This window comes from Nannospalax galili, unplaced genomic scaffold (assembly GCF_000622305.1).
Source record: "Nannospalax galili isolate Female #2095 unplaced genomic scaffold, S.galili_v1.0 scaffold243, whole genome shotgun sequence".
NCBI classification, from domain to species: Eukaryota; Metazoa; Chordata; class Mammalia; order Rodentia; family Spalacidae; genus Nannospalax; species Nannospalax galili.
Window position 1 is genome coordinate 3,515,947 of NW_008353490.1, and position 10,002 is coordinate 3,525,948.

Genomic DNA, 10,002 nt, shown 5'->3' on the forward strand with positions numbered 1-10,002 from the left:
GTTTCTTTGATGAGTGGTGACTGGGATATTTTTTTGTAAATATAAGGATACATATTTTGCACATAGTAAGATTAAAGAAAGTAAAAATATTATTAAAAAATCTCAGGACCAGAGATAGCTCACTGAATAAAGTGATTGCTATACACACATAAGGACACAAGTTTTGATCTGCAACATTCACAAAGCTGGATGTTTCAGAGTATACCTGTAACCCCAGCCATAGAAGGCAAAGACAAGTGGAGCCCTGAGACTCATTGACAAGCAATTCTAGAAGAAGTGATGAGTTCCAGGTTAAGTGAAAGACCAGGTCCCTAAATCAATCAATCAATCAATCAATCAATCAATCAGTCAGTCAATTGGGTTGTGGAAGTAATTGAGGAAGACATCCAAATGTTAAATATTGCCTTCTCCATGAGCTCTTTCATGTGAGTACATCCACAAGTGCACTCAGAGGTACACTGCACAAAAGTACACACATACCCCTAAATTACTATGCAAATTAAATTATTAATTAAATGAAAAGAAGCATAAAGTAAAAATAAAGAATAATAAAACAAAAAATAATTTATAATAGAAAAAAAGAGGGTTAATGGAAATATTCTAGCTCACTGAAAAATGAAATCGGTAAAATTTGAGGACAACTGCAAAAATGCAAATACAGAACACTTTCACCAATTTCAGAAATGAAACAAAAGGCACAGCTACAGTCATTTTAGTCTTTAAAAATAATAAGGGAATACTATGAAAAACTTGCTAAAATGTCAGTGTAAGTACCAATATGTACATCAGTTGAGTAGTTCAACAGCCATTAATGAATTTGAACTCATTATTTAAACTCTTCTTAAAATGAAATATGCATATCCAAATAGCTCAGTTCCTAATTCTACCAAACACCTGTGTTAAAATTATACCAGCTTTAGATAATTGTGGAAAAGAGGAGGAACCAATTGCCAATGCAATTTAGAAGACTGTGATTAGAGTGACGTCAAAATTGAACAAAGAGCATAAGAAAACAAATCTAGATAAAAAAATTAAGCACCTAGGTACAAAAGTACTCCACAAAACTAACTCTAGCATTGCATAAAATAAAACATATGCAATAAAGAAGTGGGATTTATGGAAGTCAAGCAATGATGTTTTAGTACTCCCAAATAAAGAACAGTCAAGCAAGTACACAATCCAAATAATGAATTCGTAATCAAATCCATCAACACAGAAATTCATCTGACAGAGCCAATACCTTTTCATTACAAAACACTTCCAGCAAAACATTAACAGAGGGCAGTTACCTCAGCAAGTTAGAAACAACGTAGAGAAATCTTATTGTTAATGAACAATCTAAGCAATCAAAGATATTCTCCACAAGATTGGAAGTAAGGCAAGGATGCTCACACTTATCAGCCTTATTCCATCCATCCGGAAGTTCTAACTCATCCAATAAGGCAACGAAATAAAACTTAAGAAAGGCATAAAAATCAGAAATAAATGAATGAAATTATATTTTGAGTAATATACATCATATAATTAACCCTGTAGAAAAATCTGGAGCTCAAGAAACAACTCAAGCCTAAAACAACAGTTTAGTAATCCCTAAGATACTAGAACTTACAAATGTAATTTCAACACTCAGAAAGAACATGTAGAAGTCAATTTAAGATCAAACACACTTTAAAGCCTGCAGTGATCATCCTTCAAATATGAATAGCAAACCAAAATATGTACAATCTTTATATACTGTGAGTTATAAATTTCTGGTGAGAAAATACAAATAAACATAACAAATCAGATGCTTCAAAATAGTAGATGTCAATTTTGATCCAAGTGATTTATAGATCTAATGCATTTTCTGAAAATATCCTCTGAGGGAATGTACAGCCTCATATCTCACCCTGAAAACTTTAAACCTGAACTTGTCAAGTCCCACAATACAATGAGCTAATTCCATAAAATAAAATAAACATGCAGAGAGATTGATAAATGTTAGACAAATGGTAGATGGTAGTTACACTTGCTTCTGTTCCACTGGAAACACTGGTCAATGCGACACTAAATCACAAAAAAATTCTCAAAGTACATTTTCCAAAATGAGCAGAAAATATTTTCATAGCCTTGGTTCTATAAGTATTTGATTTGTGAATTTTCATATAAGGATATTAATTCTTTGTTTAGGAGATACAGAACATGCTGTTTGATACATACATGACTTCTTTATTGCATATGTTTAGCCTTAGTTTCAAAATAACTAGCTGCATAACCATGACTTAGTTACTGGACTTATTTGTGTCTCATTTTCTTCCTCTGTAAAATGAGATAACAAATGAATAAATCTCATAATTGATGTATTGACTTAAAAAACAGAGTCCTTCAAAAAGTGCTTAGAATGTTGGAAAATGCTAAAACTTTTAAAATAGACATTAATTTTCATTATGAAATTAATTATGGAGCCACAATTTTAACTTACTAAAATTCATTCTTTGCATAGCATATTCTAGGAGATTATTGTGTGATGCTTGATTGACACCACCCAGTGCATTTAAATAGAAAACTTGATACTCTAGTTTGTATCATTTTAAGGTTTGGGGAAAAACACTAATTAGAAGATAAACCGCTTATAATGGTTTCTTCTTCTGGATAGTTACTGACTGACCCATAATGAAATTTCTGCTAAAATAGTACAATAGGCTTATATCATCTTCCAACTCCATCTCTGTTTCTTATACTTGAGAAACAACTACATTCTCAATTACATTGGTTTGATTTCACCCCAGTAAAAATACAAGGGTCATTATAAAAATACGATACAATTCTAATTTGAAAATGTTTTCAATTATGCTAAGCACTTTTCATTTGAAGAAATTATTGTTTTCTTCAAATAGTGTGCATTTATGCCATTTCCTTGTTAATGTGAGTAGAACACCAATAAATATGGATGTACATGTCCATCTGTAGTAGGATATAAAGTCCTTGGTTTTATGCCAAGGAGTGGTGTAGCTGGGCCATATAATAATTCCATTTTTAGGCTTTTGAGAGTCTCCATACTAACTTCTATAGTGGTTGCACTAGTGTGCTTCCACCAACAGCAAATTAAGTGTTCCTCTTTCACCACGTCTATGGCAGCAGTTGTTATCAGCCTAGATGTGTATCAACAGGTTAATATATAATAACTATGCAGTACAAACACACAATCAAGTTCTATTCAGCCATAAAGAAAATTGAAATTGTGAAATTTATCAAAAAGTGGATGGACCTGGAAACCATATATTAAGAGAGATAACCCATTCTCAGAGAGACAAATGCTAAATATTCACCCTCATATGCACATTCAAGCCTTTAACTTGTAAATATGTGTGTCCAAGTGGAAGTAAACACGGATAAATGTCAGGAACCTAGAAAGAGGCCCATGAGACTGTGAAACAAGAGGCTTTAAGGGAGCTGAGAATGCAGGAGACAACAAAACAAAGTAGATAACAGAATACTGTGGGAGAAAGGGCACAGCCAAGAAAGGGGGGTAACCGGGAGATGAGAAGGAAGTGTGGGAGAAAGAACCAATCAATATGAAACATGTATGAAAATCCAGTGTGGAAACCTGTTGCTTTATATTTAATTTTAGAAAATAACCTATTTAAAATACCATACATTTATAATTATGACTATATCATGCAAAGAAAATCACCCCAAAATAATTGTACAGTGAGTCTGAGCCATGGGCTGATGCAACAGAAAAAGCAAGCAACAGAAGAAGCTCTGTACTTTGAGTTCCAGATCTGTCGCTTATCTGTCAAGCTGCACGTGTGTCCTCCCACAAGCTTGTTGCTCATTCCCACGTTGCGGTATATAGACTATATAGAATTACATAGTGTGATCATGGCTGCAGTGTCACTTCTTTCTGAGAGTCTTGTAATAAAATGTGAATTTCTAGAATGAAGCTGTGACTGATTAATTAACCAGAACTTCAATGATGTGGAGAGGCTGGAATGTTGCAAGTCCACAGTCAAATTATCTTGGGGCACCATTAGCTCCCTTAATAGCTATCAATACCCCTCCTCTGTTTGTGACCTAATATCTTTGTGATGACTAGATTAAATCTTTTCAAATGTGCCACCAGATCCCTGTTTTCATCAACCAAATGGCTAAGAACACTGTCAAATAATAGTGTCTGAGGCCTACAGCTGAGATTTCCCAGCTCCTCTGTAACCTGTCTAGCTGATGTTTCCACAAATGTATGAAAACTTCTTAATTATAATTTTCTTTTTTCTAGTGCTATAAAATTTCATAAAAATGTTATCATTTTAGAATACAGTATTTGGGGAAATTTTTATTCTGTGTCCCTGGCAATGGTTAGTCATATATGGATCAAGAAGAAAACATGTCTTTTGCTCCTTTGAGATGAGACCTGTTTCTTATTGGTGGATGCAAAGCATTTTAAAGCTTATGAACTGGGGCAGAAGAGATGGCTTGATAGTTAAGAGACTTGCTGATTTTGCAGAGGACCCAGTTCAGTTCCCAGCATCCATATGAGGTAGCTCACAACCACATGTATCTCTGGTTCCTGTGGATCCAACAGCTTCTTCTGGCTTCCCCCCCACACATGTGTATACAAACACTCAGAAATATTAGATTCACATAAACAAAATTACAGTAAATCTTTTTTAGTCATTTTTGGCTTTATTATGAAAGTCAAGTATAATATAATGCTGGTTTTCATTTGGGAAGATATTCTTTATAATGTTAAATAAGTAGTTTTCTATTATTTTTTAAATTTGTTTTTATTAAATTTTGTTGTATTTCATACAGAATATCTCAAACAATCTGAATCATCTTTAAAACCCTGTTCCCACCAGCATGTCCCCATAATCCCCCCCAACCACCACTGGGACCCATATACTCTGTCCTTGGTCAAGTCAGTGTCCCCAGACATTCCCCAGTGCAAGTCTATCCACTTGCAGTCTAATCAGATCCCTCTCATCTATCTATCCAAATGCCTATCATTTTCTTTCTTTTTTTTCAAACAGAGCATAGGGTGGGGTTTATTTACAGAGACATGGGCATTCCCCAATTATGGCTGCACTGGAAAGTCCACACTCAAATATAAATACTGTGACTTCCTAACAGCTGCAGAAAATGATGAGAGAGGTGCCTCCTGGCATTCTCGGTTTATATATCCTTAGCCCCTCCCCCACATTCAGCTAAGGTCAACTGATTGGGTGGGAGGGGTAAATGACTCGCCCCTCAACTCCCTGATGAGCATGGGAAGGAGTTGTGACTATAGCTTGCCAGCATAGTGATTGGAGAAACACTTCCAGTTAATACTCCACCCCTTCTTCCAGCTCTTACATTCTTTCCATCAACCTCTTCCTCAAAAGTCCCCGGTAAGTGTGGGATGACCTGCCTCCCATTGTGGCAAGTCATTGAACTTTCAGGTCTCTGTATCATCAGGTTTCCATGGGCTGTTGGCCCATTTCAGTGTTATTCTATCTACTATAAAAACACAAACAGCAATAAACAAGAAAATTTAAACAGAGGCTGCTATAATGACTTAACCTATGGGTGTAAACACAGATGCTTGGACAGTATTTTAGCAGGTGTATCACATCCATCTAACAAAACAATTGCAGTGGCTTCCCACTGGGGCCTATATTCTCTCCTGCCACAAGGGGTTGGTTTGGTCTACAGTACCAGATGTGTGTTCCACCCCAGGAGTGAGCATTTTATCCAATCGAAATTTGCCGGTTGTACATATACTAGACCCTCCACTATTGCATCAGCAACTGTTACACTAAGTAAAGTAACACAAACTCAGTAAAACAAATAACATATGTTCTCCCTCATTTGTGGATCCTAGCACCAAATCCACATAAGTTATTACATATCCTGATGCAACTGCAGGGACCAAGAATACAGAAGGGAAATAGGGAGGTAAAGGGAAAGAAGGAACCTGAGAGAGAAGAATATTAAGACAAAGGTGCTACTAAGGGAGAAATGTGTAAAAAGGTAGTTAAAGTGGGGGGGGGCAGGGGAGAGGGCTATACAAAGAACTATGAGAATAAAGGAGAAAAAATTCTCCAGATACACAGTTTAAAAATTTTAAAAAAGCCTTAAGCACGGAAGGAACCCTATAGGGATGGAAGAAAGCCCTTCCAGAAGTGGATGGAGGGACCCTATTGCTGAAGATACTGCTCGATGTAAGCACAGGAAAGAGAGAAATCAAGCTTGATCTAAGCTGGAAACTCCCTGGCACTGGCTGGGTGGCTTTCATGGTGCCAAAAAACGAGATGCAGATGACTGGGGGAGAATCTTCTCCTATAATTGTGCTCAATGACAGACCCCATGTGTTGCACTATCAACATATGAAACAATAAATCTTTTTAAAAAACTTATAAACCATTACTTAGTAATATTCTCTCACACTACCAGACATCATCAATTTAGTTGTAAGGAGTTTTAAGCCCTCAAATCAATAAAAAACAATCCCAGTTTAAAATCCCACTTTAAAGAACTTACTGATCACTGGCTTTGAAGTGACATAGAATTTCAAGTCCAGGCATTATTTCATTAGGTTAAAAGTTCTGAGAGTGCCAGTTCTGAAAATCTTTGGTCTTCATAAAGGAAACTGATGGGTTTAGCAATGCTATAAATACAAAAAGCTCCAAATTCACTTGTTCTTACCAGTAAGTGGTTGTTTCATTTAGAGAAGTATCAGAAGTAGTTTACATTCATTTTTCAGCACTGCTCTGATTTGGATCCCCTGCCATCATTTACTCTCTGGCAGATTCTAGATAAGGAAAGAGATTGATTACAAACTTGTAATTCAGTCCACAGGTTGTGATGTTTATGATAGTATCAGTATCTTGAGATCAAATTACAGCTCCCAATCCATCTTCCTTCTCTTTGCTCATTTGCTTTCCTAATGTATGAGAGAAGCCTTAAAGTTTTGTGAGTTCATATCAAAATGAAAGAAAGAAATGTGTGAAGTTCCTGAAATGTTGTCAAGTCATTATAGGGAATTAAATGTCTTTTTCTTTAAGAAAACAGACTGATAAACTAATGAAACACAAGTTAGTGGAACTCTTTAGACTGATTTAAAATCATAAATTTTTAAGCTTTATTGAAAGAATACACTTTTTGAACAATTGCGTCTTTTTAAAATTTTTAGTAATTTTTTTCAATTTTCGTACAATATAATTTGATAGTATTTAGATCCCTTCCCCTATTCACACCTCCTCCCACTGACTCCTGCCCAATTTAATTTACTCATAGATAATAGATGATAAATAGATAGGTAAAGATAGGTAGATGATAGATAGTTAATTTGTGTCCCCAAGTGCCCTTCAGTCATATCCAATGGATCCACCAAGAGTCCCATTCCTATATACAAGACACTGACTATCCCCCTCCCAGTAGTCTACTATTGCCAAAAGTTCCTTAGATTGATTTAGATTCTTAAAGTTCCTTAGATTCTTATTTATTTTCACATGTCTATGCTGAGATTCTGTCTGATTTGAGCTTGCATTGGGTTTGTGAATGCTGTCACAATTGTTATGAGCTCATACAAGTAACTTACCAGCTGTCTGTAAAATTCTGTTTCCTCTGGTCATTCACACCTCTGGCCTTTACAATCCCCCTATGTCCTCTTCCTCAATGATCCCTGAACTTTGAGAGACAGAAGTTTGATATAGTATTGTATTCAGTGATAATCAAACTAAAGTATCTTGTTCTCAGCACATTGACCAACTGGGGAGGGTTGTTGTTGTTAATCACCATCTCCTGCATAAGGACATTTCCCTGGTGAGACTGAGAGTTTCATTAATCTATGGGAATAACAAGTCATTAGAAGCCAACTTAATACTATATTTAATAGAGAAACAGTATTGGACTCTACATCGTGTCCTTCAACCTGCCTAGCCTTAGATTCTTAAGCCTGATATTAATGTCAGGGATTCATCATATGAAATGGACCTTAAGTCAAAATTAGAAAGTGGTTGGTTACTTCCTTACTATTTGTGCCCCTATTGTACCAGTTGGTATATCTTGAAGACCAGTCATTCACAGTACTCAAACCTGGGTAAGGTTGATTATTTTTTACTTCCAGTAGCAGGCATTGCACCTTCCAGCACTATGAAAGCTAGTCAGTTCAGATGAGGCTTTGGAATCAATACCAGCCTGATTTTTCCTCATTTGTTCTACAACTCATGTATGTAATATTTTCATCAATAGTGTCTTACCAATCAACTCTGGGGGGTAACCAGGATCAGGGGCAATAACTAGTTTGTTTGAGGGTCTCTGGTATGCTTAGTCAACAGCTTCAAAAAGAGTCCATTCCTGGCATTGGGTTTTGTTAGCCTAATGGTGTCTAGTAAGAGTAATATCCCCCTCTTGTAAGGTAAATCTTTTAATATCTTTTAATAATGTTTATGTATATATTTTAAGAAATTTCTACAGTGGTAGATTTTCATATGGATTTTTCTAAAAGCATTTAGTGTTAGTTATCCCTTGCCATACACATGCCACTGCACTAACCATACATTCCCTGCCCCATTTAAACCTTCCCACTTTATTTTCCCCTTCCCTCTTCATATTACTGTGTTCGACAGCCCCCTCCCAGGAAGTAGCCCCCATTCCAGGGCCATTGGTCAGTTTCCTGACTTCTCAATTTTCAAATTGAAGCATGTGTAGCTAAGATTTCAAAGCTAGCATCCAGCTATGAGAGTGCATGATATCTTTGTCTTTCTGGGTCTGGATTACCTCATTCAGAATAACTGTTTCCAGTTCCATCCATTTATCTGCAAATTCCATAATTTTGATTTTTTAAGAGATGAAAATCATCCATTGTATAAATGTATCACACCTTTGTTATCCAATTATCAGTTGATGAATATCTAGATTGTTTCCAATTTCTGGTTATTATGAAAAGAATAGCAATGAACATGGATGAACAGATATTTATGTGGTATAGTGTTGTTTGAATATATGCCCAAAAGTCATATGGCTGAATCATGTGGTAGATTAATTTTGAGATTTGGGGGGAATCTCCGTGATGATTTCCACAGTGTCTGCACAGTTCACACTGCCTCCAACAGTGGATCAGAGTCCTTCTTTCCACACATCCTTGCCAGCATTTTTCATTGTTTATTTGGGGGAACTTAGCCATTCTGAGTGGCATGGGATGAAATCTCAACATTGTTTTAATTTTTGTCTCTCTGATAACTAAAGATGTTGAATAATTTTTAAAAGATTTCTCAACTATTTTTGTTTCATCTTTAGGGAACTCCCTGTTCATTTCTGTATTAATTACTTTTCTCTTGCTGTGATAAAACACTGTGACCAAGACAGCTTATAGAAGGAAGAGTTTATTTGGCTTATAATTACAGAAGGAGTGAAAGTCTATAATGTCAGGGAGGCATGGGCTGGGAGGTGGCTGAAGCAGAAAGCTGAATGATTTGACAAACCTTAAAAGTTCCTGAAGCCAGCCCCTAGTGACCTGACCTCTAGCAGGATCAAATATTCTAAGACCTCCGAAACAGTGCCACAAACTGGGGACAAAATGTTCAAATACTTAGAGTCTATAGGGGACATTGTGATTCAAACAACTGCATTCCTCTGCCTGACCCCCATAGTCTCATGATCATATAAAATTCAAAATACCTTTAGTTCACCTTCAAAAGTTCATATAGTCTTTAACAGTCTCACCACTATTCAAAAGCCCAAAATCCAAAATATGGGAGGTGTTGGAGGGAAGAGAGTGGGTGTGGATTTGATCAAAATACCTTATATGAATATTTAAAGTTCTCAATAAAGTTTTTCTTAAAGGTTAAAAAAAAAGGCCATTACCTCCCTGCTTTCTTTCCATTATCCTGGTTCCTGTAGTTATGTCTGGCTACATACTCATTTATCAGGCTTTGTTTCTAGGACCCACATATGAGGGAGAACATATGTCAATTTTTTTTTTCTGATTCTGTGTTACTTCACTTAGTATAACAGTTTCTAGTTCCATCCATTTACCTG